At 38.9% G+C, this 12324-nt stretch overlaps 1 protein-coding gene across 15 annotated transcripts in view; it reads right to left on the reverse strand.

Annotated features, from left to right (window-relative positions):
• FSIP1 (fibrous sheath interacting protein 1) overlaps positions 1–12324 on the reverse strand; it is a 188108-nt gene that overhangs the window by 103708 nt on the left and 72076 nt on the right. The window lies entirely within an intron of this gene.

Consider the following 12324-nt stretch of genomic DNA (forward strand, 5'->3'; position numbering starts at 1 on the left):
AACCAATGTATCTGAGTACTACATAAATCACCTTTTTCTACTCTGAAACTGCCCTGTCAATAGTCACTAGCCACATGGGGCAATGGAGACCTTGAAAGGTGGCTGAGTCCAAATCAAGATGTGTTGAAAGTGTACAAAACACACTGGATTTCAAATATATATATATATAAAATATTAATTGTATATATATATAATATACAATTAATAATGTTTATATTAATTACATGTCACAATGATGTTCGACTATAGTGAGTTAAATATAATTTCATCTGCTTCTTTTTGCCTTTTTGATGTGACTAGCAGAAGATTTAAAATTACTTATGTGGCTGCATTGTGTTTCTGTTGGATGGTGCTGGTCTGGAATGCTAGTTCATCATGTCGAGATTCTTACTGCCATTTCTGTAACTCTGCAAATACTCAGTATTCTCTTTAAATAATAGGTCTTCATCAGTGGCATTACTCAAGAGATTTGCTCCCTCTACCACACTCGGTAAAACACCTGCCACTAGTTACTCCTTTTCCCCAAAATTAACGTCTGTGCTTACTAGAAGCTTTAGCTCTACTTTAATCTGAGCACTCTGCACTCCTCGTGATCAGTGTTTTCCCCAGCGGTGTTCTGCCCCTTTGTGCCACATACACTTGAGCAGTGGAGTGGCGTTATAGTTTGCCAATGCTGGTGGATGGCGTAACTTTCAGTTTGAGGTTCAAACTCGCTTCCCACAGGGCAAACACACTAAAGTGCCACCACAATTCCCTTGCAAAACTCATTCATTCCCTGAATTCTCCCAGTGCGCCAGGAGGAATGTTAACCATTTTATACCTGCCCAAAAGTGGGCTACTGTATCAGTTAGGATTGCTTTCATAAAAGAAACCCAATGACCTGCCTGGCATAACCAAGGTTGGTTTATTTTCCAACTTAAGAAATTGGTCAGAGGTAAACAGATAAGAGGTGATGCAACAGCTTTATGATGGGACAACTGCCCTAGCCTCCTCTGTCTTTCCGACCTGCCCTTGTGGTCTCAAGATGCCTCCTGAATGTTCAGGCAGTGTATCTATGCTCCAACTAAGAAGGGAAAAGATGAAGGGCAAAAGGCACATGTCAGCGGTTTTTCTTTTTATCAGGAGACTTCCGCTTTTATCTGACTGGCCAGAACTAACTTATGTGGTCACCCTAGTTACAAGGGAGTCTGAGACAGTATTTTTAACTAGAATTTTATCAGTAAGGAAGAACGGTAAATGGATTTGCAGTTGTTAATGTGTACCATAGCTATATTTTCACAAATATTATTGCAATTTTGTTAGAGATACGAATAAATGCCTAGGGATAAGGGGATTAAAGAAAAATCCAACAAAATTCACAATCTTAATGTTGGATACAAAGTTGGGAGAATGGAAACTTTGAGAATATAATGTCTATTATGTGGATCATTTCATTTTATCGAACGTCCACTTTTTTGAATAGTTCTTACAACAACTTTCAGCATGTATCTTTGTTGATAGTAAAAGTATAATCAACCTGCCAGTAATATCTTTTCTTAAAGTTTAGTTCATATTAAATCAAATAGCTTCTTAGAAAACTTTATCCACCAGTCACAGCCTGCTATTCAACATGGCCTCACTCTACTTTTATAATTCTACTTCCTTCTATTTCCTGTCATCTGGAGTGGATGAAAGCAGACCTCCAATGTGAAAACGAGTTTCTTCCTGAGTCATCTGCAAAATTCCACACTCCTGTCACCCATCTGATCCAATACCAAATTCAGCATTCCACTCAAATTTCTGAAGCACTGTTGTTGCTAATAAGAACCACTGTCTGTTTTTCAATCACTACCACTAGAAGATATTTTTTTAAAAGACATAGAAACATAGCTTCAGTAGTTCACAAGTATTAAGGCCCACACCATGCCAAGCTGAGAATGGGAGAGCTGCACTGGCTGAGGATGCCAGGCCCTCAGCTGGGAGCACTCACTCACTCACTAAGTGATTCACTCCCAAACGAGAGCCCTGCAGAAAGCCTGATTCAAGTTCTCGGTTCAGCAAAATTCAAGTTTCTAAAATGTCATATATCTTTATGGCATTGGCAAAAAGTCAGAACTTTCTATGATTAATTCATAAATGTTACTGATCAATTCTGTTCCCTGTAATGGCCCAAGCTTTCCAAAAGCTGGCCCTTTTCCACAAAGTGTCTTCTTTCTGTAACACCCACCCCCATCTATACCAAATGAAACCCTACTCATTCCTCAAGGCTCAATTCTGATTTCACATTTTCCACAAAGCCTTTCCAAATCGCTCTGCTATAACTGTTCTCTATTTTGATCAAATATAGCACTTTATTTCTATTTCTCTCACGTCATTTATTTCTGCCTTATATTTTCGATCAGTCTCAGCCTCTCCCACTAGATCAAAAGCTTGACTCTATACTCTTAGCAGAGCATTTTATTTATTTGTTTGCATTGAATTAAATCTGGATTTGTTTTGTCTATGTGACAGACAAAAAGTAATTGTGCAACATCATTGACCACAATGTTTTTTTAAAGTCTGGTCACAAATTATGACTGTCAAAATAATAATCAGCCCATTGCTTTCCATTTTGAGCTCCAGAGAAAATTACTACAAACATATGAAGGGATGTCCTATGGCCTCAAGCACAGAGGAAAGATTGCCCACCCCAGTGTCTATACAAGGCTTTCACTACTCCACTATGCAGCCCATAGGTCCCCATATAAATTCAGCAGGAGAATCCAGTTACACAACGATTCTTGAGCATCTGCAAAGGATGAATAGATTTCCTGAACCCAAAAATTGGGACACAGAATCTTTGTGCCATTCCAGGTGAGTTCCCATTTAAAATACAGCTTTGATTGGATGCAGTGGCTCACTCATGTAATCCCAGCACTTGGGGAGGCCGAGGCAGGCAGACTGCTTGAGCCCACGAGTTCAAGACCAACCTGGGCAACATACTGAGACCTCACCTCTACAAAAAATACAAAAATTAGCTGGGCATGGTGGTGCGTGCCTGTAGTCCCAGCTATCTGGGGGGCTGAGGTGGAAGGATCACTTGAGCCCAGGGGGCAGGGGTTGCGGTGAGTCAAGATTGCACCACTGCACTCCAGCCTGGGTGACAGAGTGAGACCCTGTCTTAAAAAAAATTTTTTAATGGATCAGGGAGCACACTTATTTAGTAAATATAGTATGTGTTCCAATTAATAAACTGTTCAGTGTAAAAAGTTGGGGTGATAAGAATTAACATTCTAAGGAACAAAGAGCAGAAGCTAAGAAGGGCAATAAGAAGGGCAAAAAAAAGTTGGAAAAAAATCCACCTTATTGGCAAAAAAATAATATTCTTGCACATGTAGGTTGTGTGTGATTATAATGTATCTCTTTTTCTTCCTTCTGCCCCAGGTCTCAGAGGCTAACGTGCTGTTCTAGAAAAACTATATAACAACTTTTCTCTTACTGGTTTGAAAAACTGATGTTGTTCTCACTAGAGGGATGGTGCAAAGCTTTAAAAAAGCTACAGAATGATGAAGGGAAAATAGATGTAAGTGCCAGGATCCTGTTTAAAGGATCAAGGAAGGTCTAACTCCAAGAATGTCCACTTAACATTATATTTTCATTTCTACAAATTCTATCTGGTTTCATTTCAAATCTCTGTCATATTCTCAAAGCTCATTTTATTTCTTTAAATATATTAAACAGACATATTTTACATTCTGAAATAGACCACTCCAAACTCTGCAGTCTGCGTGGAACTGACTCTATAGTGTGTTTTTTCAATTAACGATTGCTCATGATAGTTTATTTCTTTATGTGTTGGGGATGGGAGGAGTCCTCTACCGTGGATTCATGGCCCTTCAGTTTTATTTGTGGGAATTTATTAAGGTCTAGGTTTAAATTATTGTGTTCTTCCAGAGAGATTTCCCTTTCCTTCTACCAGGAGCTGGGATTACTGCCAATCCAAGACCATTTTCAATTGAACATTCAACTTGGCCCTACAGGTGGTATGAACTGAAACCCAAAGCCTACCTTCATGCAGGCTTATCGTTGGTAACTCTCATGGGGGACTTTTCTTTTCCATTCCTCCCACAACCAAAGCAGAGACAGTTATATATGTCCCCACCATGCCCTCTCCAGAGCAGATTCTTCCTAGTGTTTCCACTCGGGGTTAACCATTTGGTGTGCTGACTCTATGTGGGAGCTCTGACTTGACCTTTACCCTGTCTTGGGCTCTGTTTCCTGTGCTCCCTACACATGCCTGGTTAAAACCCACACTTTAGGCCTTTAGAGGTTAACAGATACCACGGGGACCAATGCTTGTTCCAATGGTCACTTACCCCTCCTGACACATAGTGTCTTGTCATTCCTACCCTCCAAGGAATTCCCTTACATTTCTGCCAGCTCAGACATGCTTTTAAAACTACTTTTTAAAAAATATATTTTTTCTAGCATGTTCAGGCTTGCTTTCCCAAGCACGGTCTCCCTTAACATCTAGTCTGCCATATAGCTAGAACTAGAACTCTCCTGTCCAGAGATTTGCACAGGGGCTGTAAACAGTCCCATGTGGCATGTTACTACCCTGGGTCAACATCCAAATAACAGGCTTCATTTCAACCTCTAAAATCAGTATAATGTTTATGTATACATTTTTCTTTTACCTCAATGCTATACTGTTTAAATATGGTGTGTGTGTGTATCACATATTATAATTTTTACAATAATTATTTTATATAATTATACTTAATTATATTCACATTTATTTATTTCTTGAAGCAAGTACCTGTACTTGTTCCATGTAATCACACCTACAGCACATGGCCTCTACCAATGAACTTTAAAAACCAATTCAGAAAGCAAAAGGTAAGTTATGTTAAAACCTAACTAGTCGTATTACCTATTTCTAGAGCCTCTGCTCAACAATAAGAATTTAAGGAAAAATAAGTAATATTATAAAACAAAGTTACTATCATAATTGTCTTTTTTTTTTTTTTTTAGATGGAGTTTCATTCTTGTTGCCCAGGCTGGAATGCAATGGCACGATTTCAGCTCACTGCAACCTCCGCCTCCCGGGTTCAAGCAGTTCTCCTGCCTCACCCTCCCGAGTAACTGGGATTACAGGCATGCGCCACCACACCCGGCTAATTTTGTATTTTTAGTAGCGATGAGGTTTTGCCATAGTGGTCAGGCTGGTCTCGAACTCCCAACCTCAGGTGATCCACCCACCTCAGCCTCCCAAAGTGCTGGGATTACAGGCATGAGCCACTGTGCCCAGCTCATAATTGTCATTTTTAAGGTGCCTCTCAAGATATGGCACATTATTATTCAGAAACAGCACAATGCCTACACCTTCTATAACATATCATCTGCATTATCATAACACATGTGAAAAACCATAATCCAGAACCAAACATCTTTAATAATTTTTTAAATGTTTACAGTATAGGTAGAATACAAAGTATATTTATAACCTCTCTCGTTCCAAAATAAATTTGAAACTGAAACCTACTAATATATTTATAAATTGATTATAAATGATAGTTGAAACAAAGTAAGTTAATGGAAAAATATCCAACTATCCTTAACATTTTCATCTCAAACATTAGGAGAAATATCTAATCCATGCAGGGCTTAAAACCTAGATGATGGGTTGATAGGTGTAGCAAACCACCATGGCACATGTATACCTATGTAACAACCTGCACTTTCTGTACATGTATCCCAGAACTTAAAGTAAAATTTTAAAAAATAATAAATAAATAAATAAAAACATTTTCCTCTCAAAGAACTCCAGCTAATTATGTTTTAAATTTCTCATAAATTATATTGATCTATGTAGTCAATAACTTTTAAAAGGTTACTGGGTCATTTATTCATTGCAGGATAATTCATGATCATCAGCGAAATACCTATAACTGTACTACATTCTCAACTATTAAATGATAATATTCCATTGCAAGGAGTTTTGTTAAGGTTTCTGCATTAAATGATGTAGAAATACATAATTCTGAAAATTTTATGTTCTACTTGCTTGTTTCAAAACGGGCCTGTGATTAAGAGAACAAATTTTTTAATGTTTCTCTGTTAATGTACAAATCTCACTCTCCAAAGTTTACAACCAAATGTTTTGCATCATTACACACACCTGCCACCACCTACAGAAAGAACAAAAGTTGTATACTCTAAATACCAATTGTATGTGGCAGTGTTATTATTTAATCCACATTTCTAAAACCTGTTACAAGTGAAAAAAAGATTAAAATAATTTCTGCAGTTCTAAACAAAGACACCAAAGTATAACTATTTTTCCAATTCGGACCTTCATTAATGTATGAATACCAAAGCACACTAGTTGGTCTTCCTATTTAACCACAAACATGTCAGGTCTGTTTGGAGTAGTGTTGAATGTGGAAAAGATGTATATCTGGTTGGTAACAGCTTAAAGGTTTTAGAATAAAGCCTACATTTGTGGGTGGCCACAAATCTTAGCTAAAAATTGGCTGAACTATACGGATGTGACTTAGAGAGGTTGGATTTATTGAAATGTTCACAGGTTGAGGTGTCAGAAGAGTTGGGCTTCTGATTATTTCTGAAAAATCATTTAGCTGCTCAAGACTTTGGTTTCTAATCCATGGAACTGGCCCAATGACCTCCAAGCCCCTTTAGCTCTCACATTCAAGAATTCTGAATCTATAGCATGTGTAACAATTGAAGGTAGACTTTCCACCCCATTCTCTAAGCAGAAGGAACACTCCAGTCTTCTGACTGGGGTTCATATATGCTTATATCAGGTTAAATGACAAGAGCATGTCGAAATAAGAATCAGAATGAGAGGATTTATCATCCTTTGTCAGCCACATTCTTATCCTCAATGCTCAGCAACAGGGCTTAGAGTGCTAAACATTTTGATGCAATAATGACAATGCAGTTCACCAAACAAGGCCAAGCTCAGTGGTTTCCAGGAAACTGAAAAGAGAAAGAATGTGGATAGAAATAGTAGAGACTTCAAATGATGAAGAAAATGAATGAAGTTCAAACTGAGAATCAAAAAGAGACACAAAAAAGACCTAAAAAGTGTGGTCGATGCATTTGGAATGACTAGAACCAGGGAAAGTTTTTCCTAACAATACTAATAAAACATCTTTGAGAGTATTTTATCATTAGTGGGATCAATGGGATAAGGTCAGATTGATTATTTTTTATTTAAAATGCAAAAACTAAAATGGAATTCTTTTGATTTGTGAAAGATAGGATCATTATGCAACTTCATCAAAGGTATTTTTACCTAACCCTGGAAGTCAAAAATGTTCTTTATTTTTTAAAAAAAACAAAAAATCTTTATTGTCACAGTGGAACACTCACACCTCTGAAAAATGAGACAAATCATGAATTATTGTTACTATTCATTTAAATTACTCAAAAAGTCCATCATTATGTTAATGGATTAAAATATCTTTAAATAAGAGAATGATATAATAAAATTGCCTTAATTATGGCTCCCCTTTCTTTAGGAATAAAGGCAATTTAATAGAAAGTAGAAAATTATCTAACAAAGGTAAGTTACAGCACATATTCTATTTCCCTTCAGATGGTTGTTAGTATATATGCGCCAATATACGAATATATATATATAACATAGTTGATAAAAATCTATCTTAAATGTTTATTTTTATGTTTCGTATCATATATTTTCAATTAAAAGTCATATATTAATCAGGTGTGGTGGCTCACACCTGTAATCCCAGCACTTTGGGAGGCCAAGGCAAGCAGATCACTTGAGGTCAGGAGTTCAAGACCAGCCTGGCCAACATGGCAAAACCCCATCTCTACTAAAAATACAAAACTTAGCTGGGTGTGGTGGTGCATGCCTGTAGTCCCAGCTACTCAGGAGGCTAAGGAAGGAGAATTGCTTGAACCTGGGAGGCAGAGGTTGCAGTGAGCTGAGATCATGCCATTGCACTCCAGCCTAGGCAACAGAGTGAGACTCGGTCTCAAAAAAAAAAAAAAAAAAAAAAAAAATCTTCTAAAAGTCTTCTATTGACAAAGTCCACGTACTTGTCATTTTTATCATCCTACCATAGAATTAAATGGGTTAATATTATATAAGTTGCTTTGACATTCCCTTCTTTGAGAACATTTATTTCCTGGGTTTTTTGTTTGGTTGGTTGTTTGGTTTCCTTGGGCATTATTACTTTGAAAATATTCCTAAAAGTAGAATTATACAGGTCAAAAATATGAATCATATTATAGCTGTTGTTACATTTATTGACCAATTGTTTTCCATGAGAAAAAATAACCCATTCAAACAGCTACCAATAATATCCAAATATCGCTGTCCCAATCTTTACACCACTCTTACTGACACATAATGATATCACATTCGTCATTCTTTTGGCTGGCCTAACGGGTGTATATAGTTCCTACAGGTTGTCTGAATATGAATTTTAATTGCTGATAAGGCTGAATATTATTCCTTGTGATGACTCACTCTATTTTTCTAAATATATAAAAACCACTTACTGAGATACAATAAGCAATGATCTCTTGTACACATAGATGCTTTCCATATTTTTAAACATTAATTTATTTCTGTTTATAGATACAACATATGTATATTACAGACAGTCTGAGATATAAACAAAAGCACAAGAATAATATAAAAATCACCCATAATCCCAACACACTTTTCCCTTTAAATACTGTGTGTTACAAAAAGTTAATTTCCTTTCTTCGCCTCCCCATCCATCCCAATCCCCGCTAAAAGTAATCACTGTTAAGCATTTGGTATATGTATATTGTTCCAGGACTTTCCTATGTTTCTTTCTATAAAAATAGAATCACACTGATCATTGTCTTCTGCAACAGGCTCTTTTTCCTTAATACTCTATCACAGACATCTTTTCAAGATACATAGACCTACCTCATTCTTTTGATAGGCAGATGGTATTCTAATCTGTGTACAGTAAGTTATGAAACTGGGTCAAAGCAAGGCAAAAGGGTCCCAGCTGATATCTGAGGTATATACATTACAATTTTTCAGTTACGGTCTCATAGGTAACTACCACCAGTTCCCCTGCCCCCATAGGTATCTGCCACCAGTTCCTCTGCCCCCTTGATCTTTCACTGCAATCACCCAACCTCTCCTCACCCTTGCCTCAACTCATCAACCCTCATCTCCAGCTTTGGTGGACTGCTGAGGGCTGTCAGAGAAACCTTTCAGCCTTCCTGACTGGCTCCATTTCGCAGCAGGGATTCCAACCTCCCCTGGGCTACCTGATTGTTTACCATTGCTTTTTTCTCATCTTCACTGGCTCTATTCCAGTCCCTTCCTACCCTTCTTCAATCCCCACTCTACCCTCCCACTCTGACCATATGGAGAGGTCGCTAATTTACAGAGTAAGTAGAGAACATTCAAACATGGCCTCGCCCACCTTCTCTTCATCTCTCATCCTGCCTTTCTTGGCCCACCCTTCCTTTCTTTCACCCCAAGTCAGGAAAAGGGTACCTTGGTTCTTCTCCAAGGCTTACCCCTCCATCTTCAATGTTGCCCTCCATACGATGTCCTTCCCCCCTTATCCTGGAAACAAGCTTATGTAAATGCCATATTAATTATGTTAATAATAAAAATGTATATAGCACTTAAAATGTCCAGACCCTCTTCTAAGTACCTTATATATACTAATTTAAACTTCATAACAGCCCTGTGAGGTGAGTGTTACAGTAATTGTAATTATCTCCATTCTACATATTAGTGAACTGAAGCACATTGGGCTCAGGGGACCCGCCAAGGTCACACAGCTACTAAGTGAGATTCAAACCCCAAGCAGTCTGGCCCTTAACCACCAAGCCCCCTATATAAAGCTTATATAATAGGACCAGGGAAATGATTTAGAGCAGAGTGGGGTTAGAAGACTGGATGGGCAGAGAAGCCTGTAGAGCGCCCGAACCAACAGAAAACTACTCTCTTGTTTGTCTGGTTTGAAGTACCAGAGACAAACATCACTGGTATGGGAAATGATGGAGAGACTGTCTGTGGGGGCTGTCTTATGGTGCCTATTCTATGAAAGCAGATACTCCCATTATCTCTTCATTCTAACATCTCAAATTGTCTCCATACAAGTAGTTAACCTGGTGGAAAAACTCTTATCCATGGCTAAAGCCACGACACCTAATACCATGGGAACCAACTAGGCAAGCAGCAGGTGGCTCAGCACAAACTCCCTGACATGTGAAAAGAACTCAAAGCACAGCTCCTCCACCTACTCACCATCTACAGGCTGCCTGCTTGTGCCTGAGACACTCACCTAAACCATCCAGGCACCCCATGATACTTCAACACTCTCTCTACCCAGCCAGTGTCACTCCAGTCTACTTTGAATACTTAGTCCCAGACAGACCATTTCCAATGAGATAATTCTAACTTTCTTCCTCAATATTTACCAGAAATACGTCTCTTTTTGGCTTCCCAATCACCATGCATTTTCCTCCTCCACTATAAAGAATCAAATTAACATTTAACATGTTAGCCCTTTAAATCTCTTTGGGAAGTTACTGTCTGTGATTTTTCTACCAAACCACTCCCCTTCCCTCCTACCCCAACCAACACACACAAAACACACTAGTCCCTTCTTTGCTGGGCTAAATAAATACATGTAGCCCCATTAACAATCCTTTGTATGACCTGGTTTTACATCTCTTCCTCATCTTGGTCACTCTAATATCTAAATATGATCCATTTTGCTTACTTCTTTCTTAATGTGTCCCAGAACAGCTGTATGACACTGTTGACTCACACTAAGGAAATCCTACAGATGTGCTTCACACATGCTACTTCCAGCACCCAAGGCTCATCCTTCCTCCACTCTCAGAGCTGCTTTTCAAGGCCCCTATATGCCTACTGAGTTTCACATTAAATGTGTGAGCTTCAACCTCATTTCATTGTGTCTACTTCCCCTAGCTCCTAATAGCTAAATCCACTGACACCAACACTACCACCTCCTACAGACTAAATCAAATCCCACTTCCTCAACCAGTCTTGACCAAGACAAATGTGCATCAGCAGCCTCAGCCTAACCCTGAAACACAGAATTAAGCTACTTTTCCAGCCTTTACTGACAAATCAATCCTAGATGCAGGCGTTTCCAGTAACCCCCAGGGTTCCTATACTGCCCCTTAGCTCACTCTTTCTTCTCCCATCCCTAAAACAGGATATGGGTTTGATCCCTAGATCACCAATTCAGTGGCCACAGATTACCTCTTCCACCAGTAATCCTGAAAGGATGTTCCATTGCAGGAGGCAGAATAAGGCAAAACTGCAAAGTTGGCCATTTCCTATCATTCAGAAACCACATTCTCTGGTTGGAGGGCAGTAGACTAATTTTGTATATAGAAAAGACAACCTCGCATTCTCCTAAAAAGTGTTACTAAACTTTCAAAAGTAACTTTCAATAGAAGATTTCATCCAATTAATAACAAATATTTAGGAAACACACAAACTAGTTTTAGATACTATATATTACAAATAACATCACTTCTTATCAAAAATAAGTGTGCCAAGAATCTCTGGCAAAAGAACAGAGGTCATCTTGCACTACTCTCTTGATTTTAAAGCAATGAAATGAAGTCTCTCAGACAGTGGTCCCCAACCCTTTTGGCAATAGGGGGAGGGGGTGGGGGAGGGGTATGGTTTTTGGATGAAACTGTCCCATCTTAGGTCATCAGGCATTAGATTTTCACAAGGAGCGTGCAAACTAGACCTCTGGCATGTGCAGTTCACAACAGGACTCGTGCTCCTATGAGAATCTAATGCCACTGATCTGACAGGAGGCAGAGCTCAGGTAAAGCAAGAGATGGGGAGTAGCTGCAAATACAAACGAAGCCACCCTCACCTGCTGCTCACCACCTGCTGAGCGGCCCAGTACCTGGTCCTTGGCCCAGGGGTGGGGGACCCCTGCTCTAAGAAACTATGTAATTTATTCAAGGTCACAGAGCAGGCTATTAACAAAACTGAAACAAGGACTCAGGTCTCCAGATTCCCAGCTGAAATAATATCTAGCCATCTATGAGGTACGGTGCGTTTTCAGAGTTTGAAACACACAGTATCTTCCGCTCAACAGGTCATGTGGTACACAAAATGAATCCACAATTATGAAATCAGTTATGAATCTACAGTTATGAAACACTAAGCAATGAAAACAGGGCCAGGCATGGTGGCTCACGCCTGTAATCCCAGCACTCCAGGAGGCCAAGGTAGGCAGATTGCTTGAGCCCAGGAGTTAGAGACAAGCCTGGGAAACAAGGCAAACCCCTGTCTCTCCTAAATATAAAAAA

Source organism: Pan troglodytes, chromosome 16 (genome assembly GCF_028858775.2).
Source record: "Pan troglodytes isolate AG18354 chromosome 16, NHGRI_mPanTro3-v2.0_pri, whole genome shotgun sequence".
Taxonomy (NCBI): Eukaryota; Metazoa; Chordata; class Mammalia; order Primates; family Hominidae; genus Pan; species Pan troglodytes.